Source organism: Mytilus edulis, chromosome 12 (assembly GCF_963676685.1).
Source record: "Mytilus edulis chromosome 12, xbMytEdul2.2, whole genome shotgun sequence".
NCBI classification, from domain to species: Eukaryota; Metazoa; Mollusca; class Bivalvia; order Mytilida; family Mytilidae; genus Mytilus; species Mytilus edulis.
Genome location: NC_092355.1, coordinates 42,616,880 through 42,640,677, shown reverse-complemented (window position 1 = coordinate 42,640,677; position 23,798 = coordinate 42,616,880). Strand labels below are relative to the sequence as shown.

The 23,798-nt window shown below is 31.7% G+C and overlaps 1 long non-coding RNA gene across 1 annotated transcript; it reads left to right on the top strand.

Moving 5' to 3' along the window:
- The first annotated feature begins 12,675 nt into the window (after positions 1 to 12,675).
- On the top strand, positions 12,676 to 23,709 carry LOC139498517 (uncharacterized). The gene is made up of 3 exons (XR_011657954.1): positions 12,676 to 12,886; positions 18,277 to 18,360; positions 21,684 to 23,709. It is a non-coding gene; the product is annotated as an uncharacterized lncRNA (long non-coding RNA).
- Positions 23,710 to 23,798: the final 89 nt, after the last annotated feature.

Here is a 23,798-nt window from a genome sequence, read left to right as displayed (position 1 = left end):
TTGGTTTTTTTCCTTCAGATTGTTCAAGAAATGTAATATATAATGTATAATGTAATATTGGGGTTAGAAGGTAAAAAAAAGGGGGGGGGTAGGTTCATTTTTTTTAAAGATATCATACATGAAGATTTTTGAAAAGATAACGTTTGGTCGGCGAGCCTGATTATAAATAGAATCATTTTTTTTTCTCTCAGAAATTTCTTATATAACATCGATATAACTTGGTTTTAACTTCAGAGCTAAGTTAAGGTACATTGTAGTTGTCATGTTTTGGGATTTTTGTCAGATTTTGGGAAACCTCAATATTTATTCATTTGAATGCCTAAAGAATAAATTTGTAAGGGTTCTGCGAAACCCAGTGTCTTGGCTACTTTTGCTGTAAATCGCAGGCTCAACAGAAATGAGGAAAAAAATCGGTAAAAATATTCCTCTTGATACTATCTTTTGATTGTAAGAAGCTTCTGTCCAAGTTTGGTAAAAATCCTGGATAGTTTATGAATCTAATAAATGTTTTAAAAACTTTTACTGCAGACTGTATGTCATGTTAACTGGAAGAAAATCTAAGTCCATTTAAAAGTAAAATACGGAAAAAATGGATTTATCTTTTTACAAAATTTACTTCTTGATACTATCTTATGATCATAAATAAGCTTCTGTCCAAGTTTGGTACAAACCCAGCATGCCCAGGATAGTTTGAGAAAGTTATTAAAATTCTAAAAACTTTAACCACAGAGTAAATGTAATGTTTCCCCGCAGAAAAAAATAAGTCCATTTATAAGTAAAATACGGAAAAAAATAGAATTTTATTTTTACAAAATTTACTTCTGGATACTATCTTATGATCACTGGTATCTTGTAGAGAGTCGTCTTATTAACAATTATACCACATCTTAAGATCAAATGGTCACTTTTAGAAATTTCTTTATAGTTAACCAACAACATTCAAACTTGATCTCTGTTTTGTGGTAATAAGCATTGTGTATACATGTTTCAGAAGATTTGATTGAGGCAAACTATAATTGCAAAATAGAAACCAACTTTGTGACGACTAATGTACTGACGGACATGGATTAAACCTACTACAACGCCCCCTCCCCCTCATAAATTGCGGCGCGGCCATAAAAGTGTTTATTTTAGTTTTTGCCATTGTACCTTGAATCGATCAAATGTGTGCACAACGCGTGGGACATCGGAAATTTATTCTTTTTTTACACATGGGACACTAAAGTCTTGTATTCATGAATGATTACAACTTGTTTGGACTAGAAAACATTGATAATTATTACAAAGAAAAATAACATTGGTATGTACTGCGCTGTTTCTAGTGTTGCATTTAATTAAATAAGACCATGTGTGGAATTTGTCTTCAAATTATTAATGTTATTAATCTTGTATTTATGCAAATATTCTCAGCTTAGTGGTTTCATTCCAAATCTCGGGATTAATGCAGTCTTTTATAAAAATATAAAACAACACGTTTAATAATTTATTGCGTCCGAAGCGCTTTTCTAGATTTACCTTCATCAGGAACGCTCAAAGCCAAACATTTGAAATCCGAAGATGTATAAGTACCGAAAATCGTTGAAGAGCTATATGTTAACAATACCTAAAATAAATAGCCAAATTCATCTAAAGCCAACTTTGCCTGAGGGAGTTGAAACCTTAGTTTCATAATAATTTCAAAATTTATAAACGGACAATTTTAGTAAAGTTTGTTTAATCATGTCAGTACCGAAGCACTGACTACTGAGCTGATGATACCCTCGGGGACTGATAGTCCACCAGCAGAGGTATCGACCCAGTGATGTAAAAATATAAACAACACGTTTAATAATTTATTGCGTCCGAAGCGCTTTTCTAGATTTACCTTCATCAGGAACGCTCAAAGCCAAACATTTGAAATCCGAAGATGTATAAGTACCGAAAATCGCCGAAGAGCTATATGTTAACAATACCTAAAATAAATAGCCAAATTCATCTAAAGCCAACTTTGCCTGAGGGAGTTGAAACCTTAGTTTCATAATAATTTCAAAATTTATAAACGGACAATTTTAGTAAAGTTTGTTTAATCATGTCAGTACCGAAGCACTGACTACTGAGCTGATGATACCCTCGGGGACTGATAGTCCACCAGCAGAGGTATCGACCCAGTGATGTAAAAATATAAAACAACACGTTTAATAATTTATTGCGTCCGAAGCGCTTTTCTAGATTTACCTTCATCAGGAACGCTCAAAGCCAAACATTTGAAATCCGAAGATGTATAAGTACCGAAAATCGTTGAAGAGCTATATGTTAACAATACCTAAAATAAATAGCCAAATTCATCTAAAGCCAACTTTGCCTGAGGGAGTTGAAACCTTAGTTTCATAATAATTTCAAAATTTATAAACGGACAATTTTAGTAAAGTTTGTTTAATCATGTCAGTACCGAAGCACTGACTACTGAGCTGACGATACCCTCGGGGACTGATAGTCCACCAGCAGAGGTATCGACCCAGTGATGTAAAAATATAAAACAACACGTTTAATAATTTATTGCGTCCGAAGCGCTTTTCTAGATTTACCTTCATCAGGAACGCTCAAAGCCAAACATTTGAAATCCGAAGATGTATAAGTACCGAAAATCGTTGAAGAGCTATATGTCAGCCAACTTTGCCTGAGGGAGTTGAAACCTTAGTTTCATAATAATTTCAAAATTTATAAACGGACAATTTTAGTAAAGTTTGTTTAATCATGTCAGTACCGAAGCACTGACTACTGAGCTGATGATACCCTCGGGGACTGATAGTCCACCAGCAGAGGTATCGACCCAGTGATGTAAAAATATAAAACAACACGTTTAATAATTTATTGCGTCCGGAACGCTCAAAGCCAAACATTTGAAATCCGAAGATGTATAAGTACCGAAAATCGTTGAAGAGCTATATGTTAACAATACCTAAAATAAATAGCCAAATTCATCTAAAGCCAACTTTGCCTGAGGGAGTTGAAACCTTAGTTTCATAATAATTTCAAAATTTATAAACGGACAATTTTAGTAAAGTTATAAAGGTTACAGAGACAGATACAGAAATAGGGGCGTAATTCATGTAAAGGTTAAAAAAACGTTGAGAATAGCAAAATATTTTTTTTGAAATTTGAACCTAAAAGAAGATGCTCCGCAGGGAGCAGCTTTATACGACCGCAGAGTTCGAACCCTGAACATTGGGCAAGTATGGACACAACATTCAAGCTTGATACAGCTCTGAATTTGGATTGTGATTAAATAGTTGACACAACAAAGGTTTCTGACACATAATGAATGTGGTCTCAGAACTTAAACTTAAAAGCTTTAAATTTTAAATTGGACATTACCTATTATGGTCCAATATCCAAAATCAAAATACATGGTTAGTTTCAGAATATCAAACACCCCAAGAATTCAATTTTTTATGCCCGCGTCACACTGTCCCGATTTCAATATACGATGGACACCCGAATGCGAAAATTGTAAGTTCGTACGAAGTTGGTCCCGATCTGGTTAAAATATCAAAAAGTGACCGAAGCAAGTACGATGAATAACGAAGTCTATACGATGGTGCCGAAATTATATACGATAGCAAAAGATGGACATACGAAGGTTAACCGAAGACGGGTATTTAAGCTTCATATCTCAGCCGAAGTCTACGCGATGGATCACGAAGGCTACACGATGGATTACGAAGGCTACACGATGGTTTACGATGATGGCGCGATGGCCATACGATGTCTAAAAGATACGAACAGAATTTCGACAACATATCGCTTCTGTACAAGTCTGCCATGCATGGCGGGAAATCGATCTTTTTGTCTAATTCTTATAAAACTTAGTTTATTATCCCCTCGCCTACTAGATGTAATTTGTGTGTAGATAAAATTGTTATGGACACTCTAGAACCAAAACTCAAAACTTGGTATGGTGTTACTCGTTAAGAATATCTTAAGCGCTTTAAAGTTCAAAGGTCAAGGTCACAGTGGCAGTTGTAATACAAGGCAATATCACCCTTGTTGACACTCTAAAACCAATATGCTTCAAAAGATTTTAACCACATTTGGTATATTGTTCCTCCTTGTAATGATCTGACATTTTTTACGTTCAAGGCCAAAGGTCAAGGTCATGCAGATGGACTTGTTTTTTCTCCTTGAAATAGCATAATACACAGGAAATTGGTTGCTCATATTTTTACCTGCTGGTTCTATGAAGACAATATTAAAGGTATTTCCAGTTACTGAATGTTTTGGTTGATTTCTAAAAAAAATAGTTAATGTATCAAATGTACATATTCAATTTACCATTTTCTGCATGTGTCATTATATTACATATACAAATATAGTGTCCATATTTGTCCCCAATATGTTACATACGAGAGGATGCCACGCTCGGCATTGCCTTGTTTGAACTGTAAAAAGTGTGCACTAGTCTGAATAATCACCCATAATTATGCCCAAGTTTACTGATCTATCTTAAAGGTAAGGTAATGGGTTCGTTGATCCCTTTTATTCAAAAAGAGCTTTTTCCAGGAGAATATCATAATAATATATAGACAAAAGGAAGGATGTGGGGAAAGCAACAAATGCGTCAAAATATGACATATAGAAAACAAAATGGTTATGGAGTAAACATTCGTGTGACAACAACTCCGACGATACATAAAAAATCAGAATAATGAAGAAAAAGTTGGTTTCCCTATATATGTGTACCTGCAGTGTTGGTGTACGAGGCGCGTTTATGATTTTCATTATGTTACTTGATATGAACAATTGACAAAAAATAATATTTTACTTGTAAAAGTAAATTCTGAGTCTGTAATAGCTGCTCTTCTTGTTCCATTTGAATTAATAGAAACAACGCTGTCGCCTTTCTTGTTTTCATAGAATCATATGATATGAGCTCCATGTTTTGTGAACGTCTTTCTTAACTGTCGTATTAGACTGACCAGTGCATATCGCGCATGGCACTTTAAATGTATTTTAGCGCGAAAATTAACTTACATTAAGCTGGATTTATTGCCGTCGTAGTTCCATCTTGTCGCCTTCGTACTTTTATTCGATGGCAACACGACGGAATTACGAGGTCTTCACGAAGTCGTGTTGTCATCGTAAGACTTTCGGGTATCTTCGTGATTCATTCGTGTAGACATCGTAATGTCAAAACTGCCCGATGGAAACGATGGAAACACGAATGCAATACGATATGCAAAGATGCATTCCCGGTGACATTACGATGGTGAGGATGGTGATACGAACTCAATACGAACCATCAACATCGGACGCACCTTCGGGGATTTTTTAACATGTTAAAAAATTTAGAACCCTTCCCGAAGTTGTCCCCGAAGGCTAAAAAAAGTGGCCGATGGTTCTACGATGGTTAAAGATGGCACTACGAATAGCCCGATCTGGATACGATCGGTCCCGATTTTGAAAATTTCCATTATCGTGTTGCCATCGGCGAAAAAATCGGGACAGTGTGACGCGGGCATTATGAAATCAAATAAAGTTCAATTTTGGACCCTTTAGACCTCAATGTGGACCAATTTGATAACCGGTCCCAAACATCAAAAATCTAAATACAGTCATGATTAGATTAAGCATATATCAAGAACCCCAAATATACAATTTTGTTGAAATCAAACAAAGTTTAATTTTGAACCCCAATTTAGACCAACTTGAAAACTGGGCCTATAATCAAAAATCTAAGTACATGTTTAGATTCAGCATAGCAAAGAACCACAAGGAATCAATTTTTGTTGATATCAAACAAAGTTAAATTTTGGACCACAATTTGGACAAACTTGAAAACTGGGCCCATAATGAACAAGAGGCTCTCAAGAGCCTGAATCGCTCACCTTAAATGTTTTGCTTAAATCTTCTATCAATGATTATTTTGGGTTTCAATTTATATAAATGGTTCTTCAATTCTGTCATATCTTCTTCAAAAGCAAAAACAAGAGTGGACACACTGAAATGTCTCGTTTGTCTCGTGTTCATAATATAATTTATGATGAAAGTATAAAAAAAAACCATTGTATACCCCAAGCATTACATTATTGCTGTTTACAGTTTATCTATATCTATAATAATATTCAAGATAATAACCAAAAACAGCAAAATTTCCTTAAAATTATCAATTCAGGGGCGGCAACCCAACAACGGGTTGTCCGATTCATCTGAAAATATCATAATATATAGATAGATCTTGACCTGATAAACAATTTTACCCCGTGTCAGATTTGCTCTAAATGCTTTGGTTTTTGAGTTATAAGCTAAAAACTGCATTTTACCCCTATGTTCTATTTTTAGCCATGGCGGCCATCTTGGTTGGTTAGCCGGGTCACCAGACACAATTTTTAAACTAGATACCCTAGTAATGATTTTGGCCATGTTTGGTTAAATTTGGCTCAATAGTTTCAGAGGAGAAAATTTTTGTAAAAGATAACTAAGATTTACGGAAAATGGTTAAAAATTGACTATAAAGGGCCATAAATCCTAAAGGGGTCAACTGACCATTTCGGTCATGTTGACTTATTTGTAAATCTTACTTTGCTGAACATTTTTGCTGTTTACAGTTTATCCCTATCTATAATAATATTCATGATAATATCCAAAAACAGCAAAATTTCCTTAAAATAACCAATTCAGAGGCAGCAACCTAACAATCGGTTGTCTGATTCATCTGAAAATTTCAGGGCAGATAGATCTTGACCTGATTAACCATTTAAATTCGTCAGATTTGCTCTAAATGCTTTGGTTTTTGAGTTATAAGCCAAAAACTGCATTTTACCCCTATGTTTTATTTTTAGCCATGGCGGCCATGTTTTTAATTAAATGGGAATTAAAACACAAACTTTATTCTAGATACCCTAGGAATCAATCAGATGAAGTTTGGTTTGAATTGGTTCTGTAGTTTCAGAGGAGAAGATCTTTGAAATAGTTTACGACGGACGGACGACGACGACGGACGGACGACGACGGACGCCAAGTGATGGCAAAAGCTCACATTTCCTTTTTAGCTAAAAATCTAAGTACATGTTTAGATTCAGCATAATTATCAAAGAACCCCAAGGATTCAATTTTTGTTAAAATCAAACTTAGTTTAATTTTGGACCCTTTGGACCTTAATGTAGATCAATTTGAAAACGGGACCAAAAATTAAGAATCTACATACATAGTTAGATTCGGCATATCAATGAACCCTAAATATTCAATTTTTGATGAAATCAAACAAAGTTTAATTTTGGACCCTTTGGGCCCCTTTTTCCTAAACCGTTTGGACCAAAACTCCCAAAATCAATCCCAATCTTCCTTTTATGGTCATAAACCTTGTGTTTAAATTTCATAGATTTCTATTTACTTATACTGAAGTTAGGGTACGAAAAACCAAGAAAAATGCTTATTTGGGCCCCTCTTTGGCCCCTTTTTCCTAAACTATTGGGACCTCAACTCCCAAAATCAATTCCAACCTTCCTTTTGTGGTCATAAACCTTGTGTTTAAGTTTTATTGATTTCTATTCACTTATACTAATATTATTATGCGAAAACCAAGAATAATGTTTATTTGGGCCCTTTTTTGGCCCCTAATTCCTAAACTGTTGGAACCAAAACTCCCTAGATCAATCCCAACCTTCCTTTTGACACACACACACATACACACACACACACAAAACAAGATATAATGTTATCGGAATCTTGAACTTATGAGATGTATGTAGAACGACGCATAGTAAGGAATAATTCATAATTGATACAATTATTTTGATATGATAATCTTGCCGGTAATAGCATAATTATTTTACCGGGATTAGCACAATTCCAACTTAGCAGATGTATTCTATTTGTCTATCTCGGAGATCCTGAATTTTAATTTCGGGATAGTAGTACAACAAAGGAGTTATTAATGATATTTTAATAGCTACATGTATATTTAAAGAGGATTCCACTATACTGGACTTCGGATATTAGCGATCAACAATTGACTATTATTATTTTTTTTAAGTCACCACCAACTTAAAATGTGTTCAATTTGCCTGTCCGTCTATCCGTCCGTCCATCACACTTAAGTTTCAGTTTAGAAATGCTTTGACCAAATGATTCTATTATTGGTTTGTTAATATTATGTTACAGGTCAATTTTGTGATTTTTGCTGGAAAAACATCTTAGACGGGTGTGTGCCATAAGAAATTAAGAATTTTCTTACATTTGTTAGGGCCATATCTATCTTGCCTTGCCATAAGCCAGGTTGGCCCACTTATTGTAAACCCATGAAGTTCATCATCTGCTAACTTCCAAAAATTGATAATCAGATGATGAACTCGGAACAAAGTCCGACCAAATGCAATTATCTTTTTAAGTATCTACTTGTATGCAACATTTTAAAAATTCAACATACCCCCCTACCCCCTCCCCCCCTCCAACCCCAATGTTACATTATATATTACATTTATTGAACAATCTGAAGGAAAAAAACCCAGACAAGAGTGTGAGTGAAGCAAAGAATGAAGCCATATTCCAATTTGAAAATAAACACCCTCTATTTATGTATTTTTTTACATAAATTTCTATTTTTGCAGTTTTTAAGTGGATGTTGCTATGGATAATATGTGTTTCCGTGGTAACAATTGAAGTCAATAACACTTGACAATAGTAATTTAAAGTTTGAGTTGGCTTTTATGTATTTTCTTATTGGTTATAAAACAATTCAGGACATTTAAGCTTTAAAACTGCAATATTCTGCAAATAAAAACTCTGTTTCTAAGGAAAAAATCGGTTGCTATGGTGATAAAACTAAAACAAATCCCACGCATTTTTCTATTTAATTTGGTAAAGTAGTATCCAAACTTCATTACTACAGTGATAACTATTCTGTACACATTTGCACTTTTTTTAAAAACACCTGAGAAAATTTGATAATTTCGAAAAAATCCCAATTTCAGAAATGTTGAAAATATGCATTTTTTCGCAAATTTTTTCAAAAAATATACAAACTTGGTTGACATGCAATCGTCACTAAAATGAAGCTTAAACCAAGTTGTATAAATGTTACATATGAACATTAATGAAAAATGCATGATTCTATTCATAATCAGGCTCTGAATTGTGGTGATTTAGCTGATTTTTTAATGATTTTAAAATGCTTAACAACCCAAAAATAGTGTGTCCGTTACCATGGCAACCACTCATATTTTCACACTCAAAATTATTATTGAGCTTCATTCATTTATTGCTTCTATTAGTCCAATTATAGATAAAATCTGGAACCCCCCATATATCACATGTATATGGCACTCTGCCTGGTTCTTATAAAGAGCTGTACTTAATCTTTCAAGTTCGTTGCTTAGAACCTAAATGTATCACATTTCTACATGAAGAATAGCAATACTTGCTGATTTTACTCCGAAATACGGCGGTCGTTGTTTTTTTTAAAAAGAAATATGCGAGGATTTCCGTTCATATAAAATATCGAGTAACATATAAACAGCAAAAATACAATAGAATAAATCATATGAACAGATAAAACATAAAAACATAAAAAGATAATTATAACAATAATTTAAGCATTAAGGAGGCCCCTCATGGGGGGGTCCTAGTAATCACATAATCACCATTTTTTTGCCAATATAATCACATAATCATTAAATATTTGCTTATCTTTAGTAATCAAATAATCATAAACTAAAAATACAGTCCTAGGTAATCAAATAATCATGAAATATTTGGCTTAATAATCAAATAATCATTAAAAAAACGGCCAAGTAATCACATAATCAAAAACCCCATGAGGGCCCTCATTAAGGGTTGCAGTCTTGTAATTGACTGCTCCATAGGCTTACATGATAAACAGCTGATATTTGAAAATAAAAAAATAAAAAATGCTACATAGAAAAAAATAATTCATGTTCATATCATGTATGTACTAATGTGAAATTGTGATTTCATCGAAAAAAAGGGGGTCATGCCACGAAGAATAAAAAGTTACGTAACCCTGAAGTCAAAATATTTTTATTCTACTTTCTGTTTGCTGTTTTTACTAGGCCGCACCACTTCAAGTACACATGATATCCTTCCACTTTCCTGGATTGATATCCCCAAAAAGATGCAAGATTTATTTTAAATCTATAAATATGTTTCAATCAACATAAACCTATAATCAAACAGAAAAAATTGAGTCCAGAAAAAAATTCAGAAAAAAATGGACTATTTTGTTTCCCTCCATGTTTCGACATGCACCGGAAACTGGAGTTGTAATACAAGACTGGTACCTGAAGGAAACTAAATGAAATGTAAACAAAATGAAAAAAATTCATTTAAAAAAAAAGATGTTTTCTTCACGTGCACTAAATTTACAGTGAGTTATTTCTATTCCATAATGTTGTATATAAACACAATATATGTATAACATGCATAGCATGTATGGTAGATAAAGGCTTTGCGAGCAATGTGTTTGAAGTTTATTGAGTTATCATAAGATCTTGGATATAAGTAAAATCACAAGTTCTTCATCTAAAGATGTTTGTTCAATATCATTGTCCATTTTCGTCATCATTGTCGTTTCCATGTAAAATCGCCATTCCTTTCTGTTGTATCATGATTTCACTAGAACTAGAAACAATCTTTGATTATTTTCAAACAAAAATAATATAAAGAGATATGTGTTATTTTTTTTTTCTTCATTTCATATTTTTCAATATTTGACCAATCACTGGTCTTGTATCCAGCCAGGTTGTTTATATCATTAATAGTTATCCCACGAGGACGCGGTGTGTCAGTGTAAGATCACCCCGATGGCCGGAGGCCAGAGGGTGATCTAACACTGACACACCAAGTCCGAATGGGATAACTATTTTACATCCCAGCTGTTTTAGATTAGACGAAAAACCATTTACAATTCATAAAATTTAGTTTAGAACGTCACACAACCATTATAATATACTTTATATATTACTATATGATGGATACCCTTAATGACCCCCGAACACGATGAGTAGATATCAAATAATGTCAACTCGTCCCACTGGCCAATCGGCCCATACTATATCACCACTTTATAAAAAAAATGCCCCACTCTTGTTTACCGACTCGCCCCAATTTGAAAAAGTGTAAAATCAAATTGAACAAGCAGTCTGACAACCCACTTATTAACGAAAAGGGTTTAAACCCCACTGAAAAAAGGTCTGCAAACTCGCCCCACTTATAAAAATATCTTGCTTCCTTTAAGTATGTTAAATTACTGGTAGTTCGTATCCATTCGTACTGGTGTAGTGGATTGTATCGTGGCTTGATATGCTAAAGGTCTTGAGTTCGAATCCCAGCATATACACTGGATTTTTTCTACGTGAATTTTGATAGATAGTCTTTTCCGTATAATTAATTATAAGTTTTATAGTGGATTTGGCATTCCCGCCAAAATGTTACAGAACAAAGGAAAGAATGCATAACAAAGAAGCTCAAACTGGGGTGATCTGGTAGGGGTGATCCGGCTCAGATCACCCCTGTTAGAACAAAGGAGCTGGGATGTAATACGTATACTCCCGATTAAATTATGTCAAGTTTCGAAAATAGTTTGTCGGACCGAACTTATTTTCTAAAAGTCAGAGAGGCAGTCGGGTTATTATTAACTTAATACATTTAATAATTTGAGTCGTATTGTTTACAGACCGTATAATTTAATGTTAGTGGAATTGTCCTCTCTTATTAAAATGAGTATGATTTAGTGTTCAGTTTCCTCCTTCTTCATAAAACTAAATTACAAGAACCGAAGAACCAACGAACACGTAACTTTTGCTGAAACCACAAAAATTGATACAGTAAGATTATTTACTTCTACAAAAAAATAGATTTACTAAATTGGCTTATTTTGGATTAACCTAAAACCTAGATAACAAATTTGGAAGTGAGTTTTAAATGCCTGGAAAAAATAATTAAAATACAAACATCTGTGTTACTTTAAGGAAGTCATCTCTGCATCTATATGGAATTATTAGAACATTAAAATTAATGATGTTTGTGTTTATTATAGAACCTGGATACAAAATATAGTATGGATTGTAAATGACCATTTAGATAAGCAGGCACATATTATAATAGCATTTTAAACATTTTTTTTATACTCATAGGTATCACCATCAAAAGAAGGATAATAACCCGACTCTCTCAACTGTTGTTTAATGTAAATATTTTCGTCAAGTCAAACACAGACTAAGAAGACAATTCTTGGTTTGTATGTCAATCGATGAGATGTTTTGGACAAAGTATGAACACTGTAGTAATTAAATTACTTTGTCGCTAAAATGTATGTAGATATACAGATTTCACCACTGACGCTTATTCTCTATTCCATAAAATTATTCGATCATGGATGAAAGAATATTAAATATATAAAAATCAGCAGTATGTTAAAGCAGTGTGTCTTTCTATGATGTAATGTTAAACTACTACTTCAATATAGGGTTAAGGTTAGTGCCTGTTTAAACGTGTAAACCCGTCGCATTTGTTTGCACCTGTCTTTAGTCAGGAAACTGATGTTAAGTGGTTGTCGTTTATCACCCCATCCAAAAACTATTTGCTTTATCAATAAGAAAGTTATTAGTGTTATTTGTCTTCTAGAAATAGTAACAACGTATACTGTATGTACGGTATAGTATGGTTCAGTATGCTATTAGCTTATTACAACAGACTAAGTAAACAGGTGATTTGTTCCGGAACTAGGCCAGCATCCCTTTCCTGAGCTGCTTCGAATATTTCTACAAAAATAAATAATTTCTACGGCCATTACAGCATGTCGGATCAGCAAGAGTCAAGAGTAGATGAACAACAAAATCGGGACAGACTGGTAATGACGATGAAGATGGAAGAAGGCCAAAGAGTAATGGGTGTAAATGATATAATTTTTTTGTTTTAGCTGCACTCGTAGACAGTCATATACATGCTATAGATAATAAAATTAGAAAATGTGAGGCGTTCCAGAAAAAAATAAAATACTAGCCTTACCAGACTGAGATGTTAGTCTGTTTCCCGGCCGTTATTGAAATTATTGACAATATTTGTTAATATATGTATATTCCGAATAGTCCAGTCAATCTAAGATTTATCCTCAAACTAATTGCAACAGAAAATGTTTTAGTTATAATCTATAGCATATATATGCCCTTTTTATATACACAGAAAAAAGTCCCATTAAATCTAACTTCACTTGAGGCAGGAACATGTTATATAATATGTTATATATACTAGATATACTGTTCCCAGCTTGAGAAAAACTCAAAATCAGCATTTTTAATTTCCTATGGAAATTAACATTAGAAGGGGAGATAACTCTTGCAAAAATAAGTCTTTTTTTTGGTTAGATTTTGGTTGTTTTTCTTGAAATTTATGTAAAGTATGAAACTTAAATGGGGTTATAGGTTTGTATTTGACTAAATTATATAATCTTCTGCTCATGAAATGTACAAAACCTAAGTGTTATGGGTAGTTTTATTTTTTCCATGCATTTCTCATTTAAAAAATTGCAAATTTGAAGCTTTGTGACAATTTAGAAAAAGTAATGTGAAAATTTGGTATTGTTTACATCTGTATATTATATTTTTTCAGCAACTTACTTATCTAAAGAAACTTTAAACCACAAAAAAGAAGAATACATGCTTAATTATTTTGATTAAATTTGAGATTCTTTACCTTGACACGTTGAAAAATTCAAAAAAGGGTCAACCAATGAATTATGAAATTAAGTTTATAGCTTGATAAAAGATATAAAACACCTTTAGAGTTGTTTGTTATACTCTAAAGACAGCTAAAAAATCAAGAATCAATACATTCTGATGAATAGAAGCAGTAAAGTAATAACTTTCTATTAATTTTTATTCAAATTTTTCGCCTTTTTTGCGAGAGTTATCTACTTTTTCAATGCAAATCTCCATAGGAATTTTAAATAGTGATTTTTTTAGTCTTCCTCAAGTTAGATTTGATGGGACTTATTTCTGTGTATATTTGGGGTATAATGCAAAAGATTAAAACTTAAAAATCTTCTGTTGCAATTACTTTAGGGTTAGGGTCAAATTTATGCTAGATTGACTGGACTAGAAGGCATACTGAATGTTTTACGGAAGGGACCAACTGATACTGGTCCAAATACAAAAGTCGTTGGACAAAAGTGAGTTCCCACCTAAAAAATCATTTCAACTAAAATCAATAATTTTCAATAAATTATTACCGAGCAACTGTATGAGCGATTTTTATACAGTTTTCAATATAAATTTATAAAGGGGCATAACTCAAGAACAGTTTAAGTGAAACAAACCAATGACAAACTTGATTTGTGTTTCTGGTTATATATTCAGCATAGTGTATGGAGTTTCATGAAATTTGGAGGAGACAAACTATAGTTAGAAAGCAGAAACTAAAAGATCAGAAATTTATGTTAAAAACAGGGGCACAACTCCTGAAGCCATCCAATTTTTAACTTGATCTGTGCTTTGTTGTAATAAGTATTGTGTATAATTTCCATGCCCTACTTTTGATTAAACTAAATTTAAAGTTGAAAACAAAAACAGAAAAAAAAATGTTGCCTAGTTTTAATCCATCAACAGTAACCTGGCTGCTGCTGTTAAAATTATAGAACATGGGATTGAATGAAGTTTTTGGATCATATGATCTACTGGGATTTTAGCAAAAAATAATTTTAAATCCAAATTGCACAGCATCATGATAAAATATACTGTGGACCCATTGAATGATAACAAGAATGTGTCCAAAGTACACGGATGCCCCACTCGCACTATCATTTTCCATGTTCAATGGAATGTTAATTTGGGTAAAAAATCTAATTTGGCATTTAAGTTAGAAACAATTAAGTTTTCTTTTATAGTCAAATATATGAAATAAGGAGAAAAATTAAGAAAATGAGTATATAGTTGCTCTGCATCAGGGTATAATATCAGGATATACACAAACTGTATAGAAATAGGAAGATGTGGTGTGAGTGCCAACGAGACAACTCTCCATCCAAATAACCATTTATAAAAGTAAACAATTATAGTTCAATGTACTGCCTTCAACACAGTGCCTTGCTTCACACCGAACAACAAGCTCTAAAGGGCCCCCAAATTACTAGTGTAAAACCATTGAACCGGGAAAACTAACAGTCTAATATCCCTATTTCACAAATGTTTCAAGGCAAAATGTGTTTTTGAGATTCTATTCGGTCAGAATATGTCTTTTTTGCAATATTTCAGGGAAAATAGATATTATAGGAAGATGTGGTGTGAGTGCCAATGAGACAACTCTCCATCCAAATAACAATTTAAAAAAAGTAAACCATTATAGGTCAATGAACATCCTTCAAAACAGAGCCTTGGCTCACACCAAACAACAAACCCAGTGTCTCGCCTACTTTTGCTGTAAACGGCAGGCTCAAAAAAAATGAGGGAAAAAAATCAATAAAAATATTCCTCTTGATACTATCTTATGATTGTAAGAAGCTTCTGTCCAAGTTTGGTAAAAATCTATGATAGTTAATGAATCTAATAAATTTTTAAAAAAAACTTTAAATGCAGACTGTATGTAATGTTAACTGGAAGAAAATCTAAGTCCATTTATAAGTAAAATACAGAAAAAATGGAGTCATCTTTTTACAAAATTTACTTCTGGATACTATATATCTTATGATCATAAATAAGCTTCTGTCCAAGTTTGGTACAAACCCAGGATAGTTTAAGAAAGTCATTTAAAAAATTTCAAAAACTTTAACCACAGAGTGAATGTAATGTTTTCCCGCAGAAAAAATAAGTCCATTTAAAAGTAAAATACGGAAAAAATGGATTTATTTTTTCACAAAATTTACTTCTGGATACTATCTTATGATCATAAACAAGCTTCTGTCCAAGTTTGGTACAAACCCAGGATAGTTTAAGAAAGATATAAAAATTCTAAAAACTTTAACCACAGAGTGAATGTTATGTTTCCCCGCAGAAAAAAACAAAGTCCATTTATAAGTAAAATACGCAAAAAATTGAATTTTATTTTCACAAAATTTACTTCTGGATACTATCTTATGACCATAAACAAGCTTCTGTCCAAGTTTGGTAGAAATCCAGTATAGTTTAAGAAAGTTATTAAAATTTCAAAAACTTTAACCACAGAGTGAATATTCCTGGACACCGATGACACCCGACGACGACAGAATTTAGGATCGCTTAGTCTCGCTTTTTGGACTAAAGTCGAAGGCTCGAGACGACAAAAAGGAGAAACATTAGAAACACATGTAAATTACATAAACAAACGGCAACTACTGTACATCAGATTCCTGACTTAGGACAGGTGCAAACATTAATAGTTTTAATGGTATGAAAAGTATGAAATTGCAAAAAATAAGAGCACATATAAAAAGTCCACTATTGTTTGTCCCCTAGTTTTACATTACATGTATTATTCTTTGTTACCGGTAAACTTTTCTTTCAAAATCTCCTCTTATTACAATGTAGTCCCTAAATAAAAAAATCCATGTGGATTTTTGATGGATTCCAGGTGGGTTTTTTTTACAGGGAATCCGTTTGAGGTCCCCCTTTACGCCTAGAAACTTTCTTACATGCATATGGGTTCCAGACATATTCAAGTAGGAATAGAGCCAAAATATGCGCCTATATTGGAAGGAAACAATCTGTTCTATAACAGGGAAATATAGCACTTGAAAATATTCAACCTAAAGAGGCGGAAAATATTTCCACTTGAAAAGGAAAAAATATTTGTGCCTATAAAAATGGAAATTATTTCTGCATGATAAAGGTTAACATTTTGAGTTTAAGGCTTTTATCCATTTTTTAAATAAAATAAAAACTATTTTTGTAATGATTAACATAAGAGTCACAATTAATGTTTCAATGTCTTTTTAAAGTTTATAAGATGATGTTTGGTCAACTTCTGTGCCAGTATCAATAACGCTTCATGAAGGCACAAGAAATCTGTTTTACCAAACCTGCACTTTATGTCTTATATCTCAAAAACTATAATAACGTAACCCTGAAAATTTAAGAAAAATATTTTGAGTTGCCCCAGAGATATTGTTCAACAGGAAAATATCAATTCTAGCTATAGTCGATTAAAATTGGAATTTAATACAGTTGACCATGCTGCCACATACTATTGCAAACTCACAATCTGAATGTTGACAGGCTTTTAATTGAAATGTTGAAATTGTAAATTATTTACTAACTTATTCAGCAACTTGGCTCCCCCTCCCATTGTTTTGAAAACCATAGCTGTTTATCCACCAATGTCTTTTCTAAATACATGAAATATATCATATAAACTCCACCTATATTTCTTTTTCAGTGATTGAAGTCTGATCCAGTTTTAAATGGTGTAACATCAACCTCACTTTTATTACTTGTTTTCTGAAGGCTGATCAAGTATAGATATCAGCCTCATGCAACTATATTGTTAGTTTGACCATGTTTGATGAATGCTAATCCAGGTTTTAATGGTCGTATTTCAACTTTACTTATATTCTTATTTTGCGAAAGGCTTATCCAGGTTGAAATTGTGGTTCATCATCCTCTCCTTTATAATATATTACTTGTTTTATGTAGGCTGATCCAGTTAAAAACTGTAGCTTATCAACCTAGTATTATATGCCTGTTTTATAAACGGTATATCAATTATAAAATGGGAAATTACATGTATCAGCCTTATCTATGTTTCAGGTTTCAAGACTGATACTGTATAAAATGGAGGTTTATCATTCCTTCCTATATTGCTTGTATTGTAGATATATATATGTAGTCTGAAATAGCTGCTTATCAACCTCACTTAAGCATGTTTAGTTTCTTGGTTTTTTTGATTGATCTAGTATTAAATAGAAGTTTTTCAATGTCAACTATATTGCTAGTTTTATGAAGGCTGATCCAATGGAAACTAATGGTTGATCAAATTTATAGCTTGTTTTATAATGGTTGATCCTGTAGAAAATTGTGGTTAATCATTTTTACCTACATGTATATTGTTGGTTTAATGAACAATCCTTCAGAGACCTCACCTTATTTCTATACACAGTTTATAAAGCAATCATTCCCCAAAAAAATATTGTAGATGGTATATTAACTTTAAGGTATAAAACCATCAGGGTTATACCACTTTTTTCATTACCCTACAATTTGAAGACCTTTTTATATAAGGACTTTTCACTTCAAATAAAAAATTACTTATTTAAACTTTCAGGATATTAGTTTTACTGTACTCGCATGTAGTATAAACGTATATTATATTTTGCAGATAACATGCTGGATTGAAAATGAGGACTTGTTTGGTGGAAGAATTTACCAAGGAAAATAAAGAATTCTCCAGTCATTGCAAAAGGTTAATTTACAGCTGTAGTTTTTTTTTAAATCTTGTTAAAAAAAAATGGTTTCATAAAAAAGGAATGAATTTACACTGTATGGATAAAGGTGTTTGCTAGCCTGTGTGTCTTTCAAAACACTCTACATACATTTTTGTATATACATATCACTACTTTGTATATCTATACCAACACTATATATTGAACACCATTCTGTATATCACCAATCTGTAAACTAATCAACATTTTGAAAACTAATCACCACACTGTATAATTTTATATCTATATCTATATCTATCACCACTATGTATATTTATCTCAACTCTCTCTATCATAACTATGTATGTCTTTCAACAATTGTAAATTGATCTCAACTCTATATCTATTACCAATATGTAAACCTATCCCCATTTTGGTTTATTTATTTCCAATCTATACATATCCCCATTTTGTTTATTTATCTCAACTCTCTATATTTTCACCACTATGTCTCTATATCTATCACCACTATGTTTATATATCCCCATTTTGTATATTTAGCTCAACTCTCCATATCCATCACCAATATATATATATTTTACCACTTTGTATATTTATCTCCACCCTATATCTATCACCACTATGTTTATATATATCCCCATTTTGTATTTTTATCTCAACTCTCTATATCTATCACCACTATGTCTCTATATCTATCACCCCTATGCTTATGTATCCCCATTTTGTATATTTATCTCAAGTCTATATCTATCCCCATTTTGTTTATTTATCTCAAATCTTATATCTATCCCCATTTTATTTATTTATCTCAACTCTTTATCTAACACCACTATGTATATCTATCACCACTTGTTTATTTATCTAATCTCTATATCTATCACCACTTTGTTTATTAATCTCAACTCTATATATGCACCACTATGTTTATATATATCCCCACTTGTATATATAACACCACTTTGTTTATTTATCTCAAGTCTATATCTATCACCACTATGTTTATATATCCCCATTTTGTATATTTAGCTCCAACTCTCTGTATCTATCACCAATATGTATATTTTCACCACCATGTATTTTTATCTCTGACTCAACCCTATATCTATAACCACTTTGTATATCTGTCCCCATTTTGTTTAATTATCTCAACTCTTTATCTAACACCACTGTTTATATATCCCCGTTTTGTTTATTTATCTCAAGTCTGTATCTAACACCACTATGTTTATCTATCACCACTGTGTATATTTATCACCACTATGTGTATCTATCACCACTATGTGTATCTATCACAACTTCTAGATTTATCTCAACTCTATATCTATCACCACTATGTTTATATATCCCCATTTTGTATTTTTCTCTCAACTCTCTTTATCTATCACCAATATGTATATCTTTCACCACTTTGTTTATTTATCTCATTTCTTTATATCTATCATCTTTGTTTATTTATCTCAACTCTATATCTATCACCACTATGTATATTTATTTAGACTTGTTTATGTATCTCAACTTTATATCTAACAGCACTATGTATATCTGTCACCACTTTGTTAATTGTTTATTTATCTCACCTCTATATCTATCACTGTCATGGAATTGGAAGTTCCTTCATAATACAAGTTCCAAAAGGAAACATTATTCTTGAATATTATTTCCACAGGAATAAATATAACAGTATATGTTCCTAATGGAATAAATGGTATAGAATATTTATAGGTACATATCAATCACTCCTCTGTTTATCTATCACCCTTTGTATATCTAAAACCTCTTCTTAAATCTATTAAAATTATGTGTTTCTATCACTACTCTATATATCTACAACCCCAATCTATATTTGTCACTTCTTTGTAAATCTATCACCACTTTGAATATCTATCACCACTATGTATATATATCTGTCCCACCACTATACATTTTGTATAGGTGTCCCTCCTTTTATATCTGTCACCACTTTGTATTTATTTAACATTTAAATTATATTTCACCACCTTGAATATCTATGTATTTGGCAAAACTTTTAGGAATTTTGGATCTCAATGCTCTTCAACTTCGTTCTTTATTTGGCATTTTTTTTTTATTTTTATAACTTTTTTAGATTCGAGCATCACCAATGAGTCTTTTGTAGACAAAACGAGCATCTGTCGTATATATAAAATTTAGTCCTGGTATCTATGATGAATTTATTTATTCACCATTCTGTATACTTGTCACTTCTCTGTATATATACCTATCCCCACAATGTATATCTTTTACCACTTGTATATTTATCTCAACTCTATATCTATCTCCACTTTGTATGTTTATCTCGACTCTATATCTAACACACTATGTATATTGTTCACCAATTGTAAGTTTAGCTCAACTCTATATCTATCGATCACCACTAAGTATGTCTATCCCCATTTTGTTTATTTATCTCAACTCTATATCTATCCCCATTTTGTATATTTATCTCAACTCTATATTTATCACCACTATATATATTTATCTCAACTCTCTATACATGCTATATCTATACCCATTTTATTAATTTATCTCAAGTCTATATCTATCATCACTTTATATATTAATCACCACTTATACATTAACCTTAACTCTATATCTATCACTTTGTTTATTAATCTCAACTCTATATATGCACCACTATGTTTATATATATCCCCACTTGTATATATAACACCACTTTGTTTATTTATCTCAAGTCCATATCTATCACCACTATGTTTATATATCCCCATTTTGTATATTTATCTCAACTCTCTATATCTATATCACCACTTTGTTTATCTCAAATCCAACCGTATGCATATTGTGTAAAAGTTCGCAAACGGTCCAGACTGTACATGTACAGCCCAAATTATCCTTTGGTCTGGAACATATGTATAAATATCAAATAAAAATCCAGTGGGCTAGCCTTCAGGATAAAAACAAAACACAAATTGTCTTACATAATCAATGTTATTATCTGCACAGCCCTTGAATTAAAAGAGGATTTTTTTTTTAAACATTAAGAGACGCTTAATCACACTTGAGATTTTTGTATTTTACTGTCAAGCTATAAAAGATGTTTAAGGACTTTAAGTAATATATTAAATTATACTTGGTAAAATATTCTTAAACCAAAAAAGGTATTTTTGGCAACATTCCCAAGCAGGAAGATCAGAGAAAGACACAGCTTCAACTTAAGTTTTGAACACATCATTGGAAAAGTCAGTCATCTAGTGCAGATGTTAACAGATCAGTTCAAACTTATTTCTTTTTCATTTTAACATGAATGCTTATTCTATTAATTGAACTATATTTTGTGCTCTTACATGAATCAATGTTATTTTAGGTTCACCAATATATCTTAGTGATCCTTAGTGGTTGCAATACAAGTGTCAAGATTGAAGGACAAGAATGACTTTAAAGAATAGAGAAGACTTGCACTTAATATTTAGTTTTGCTTTATATTTTATGACTATGACAGAGTTGTGTAAAATTCATGTAATGTATTGTTCTAATATATCTGTTTTGGTAATTACTCATTTTAAAAATGTTGTAGATGTTTATAATCATTTTCCTTCTTGAGTATCATTGACATTTACTATTTAAAGTTTTAAGTACCGTTACTTTGTTTTGGGTTTTTATTTTATAAGATTAAGATGTTTTTCTTGAGTACTAGTACCTTGTAGGTATGAACTGTGTTGTTTCTTACTTTATATGTGTAGTATTAATCTTTTCCCCCCAATTGCATTTAACTTTGAAAAAACATAATTTTATCATTTATACCATAACAATATAAATGCCTATCTAAATAAAACTTAGAGAACCTTGGCATAAATAAAAACAAATTTCTAAAAGACATTAGATTATGAAGACTTAAGATGACATCATACATACGAAGAAACTTTGGAAAGTGTCACACCAGTGATTCTTTTTGTATAATTCTGGTATTCAAATACTTTAAATTTCATTTTTTATTGGGGATTTTCTTCATTGTATAGAGAGTGCATTCATCATTAGATTAATATTCCCCACAATGTGATTTGTATATGTATTTGTTGTAAATACAGAAAAACATACATAATGATTATGATATGCTTATACTTCATTATAACAAATAATTTTACTTTTAATTATGATGAATATTTAAACTGAATTGACTATTTATATGTCATGCCCCTTGATTGTTGCCTTTTGTGTTGAAAAACAAAAAGTATTCAAAGGACCTTGAGTAACCAGACAGAAAGTCAAAGAGTCACAAATAATTCATTTACAATTATTTAAATGTATAAATTATTGTCTTTTTCTAAGATATATTGCTTATGCATTATTAATTTTTCGAAAATGGTAAATTGGTTAATAAATTTGTTTGGTTTATAATAGATTAGAATATATTAAAAAAATGTCTGTATTAGTCTTCCTATTCAAAAAGAATTCTCTCAAAAATACATTGTGACCTCTTACTCTTTTTTTTTAATTAGTAACTTTTTTGTCTACTTCTTTTATACCATAATATTATGCATGATAAGTATGAATTTTACATGACGCATGTCACATATGTATGGATAATTAGTCCCCTACTGATGAAGTCGAAGTATACTTTAGGTTTGATCTGTCAGTCCTGCAAATCAGTTTAATTTCCGCACTATTTTTCTTCATGCTTGAAGATATTTATTTGATATTTGGTAGATTGTCTTATCATGACATGCTACAGATCACAATCATATTTTGTTCTGAGGCTGCTTTTTTTTTAGAGTTATCCTTCGATTTAGACTTTTTAAATAATCAATTTTCCACACTTCTTTTTTTGTCATTTTTAAAGATATTGATTTGATGATTAGTATATAGTTTTATCATGACAAGTTACAGTTCAAGTTTGAATTTTGTTCTGATTTGTGCAGAGTTATGGCTCTTGAACTTAGAAATATCAATAAAATAATTAGTTTTCGGCACTCTTTCGTCGTGCTAGAAGATATTGGTATGATAATTGGTTTATATTTTTATCATCACAAGTTACAGATCAAGATTGAATTTTGTTTTGGTCTGATGATTTTCTGCAGAGTTATATTCCTTGAACTTAGAAAATTCACATAGATAATCAGTTATCAAAACTTTTTTCATCATGTTTGAAGATATTGACTTGATATTTGTTAACACCATGACATGTTATAGATCAAGTTAGAATTTTGTTCCAATACAGTGAATTCTTAACACTAGGTGACTATGTAGGGACTATTGCCATGCAATACTCACAGAATGCTTGTTTTCTTTAATATTTTATAAACTTTATTTAGGTATTACTGATAATTTATTCAATTACCTATATGCAAATTTAGAAAATTAGAAGATTTATAATAAAAGAACAAAATTGATTAGATATGTTTTGATTGATATTTTTTTAACCCAATATGTATATTTAAAGGAAAGTTGGTGTCTAAATATATAACTTTTATTATATATAAAA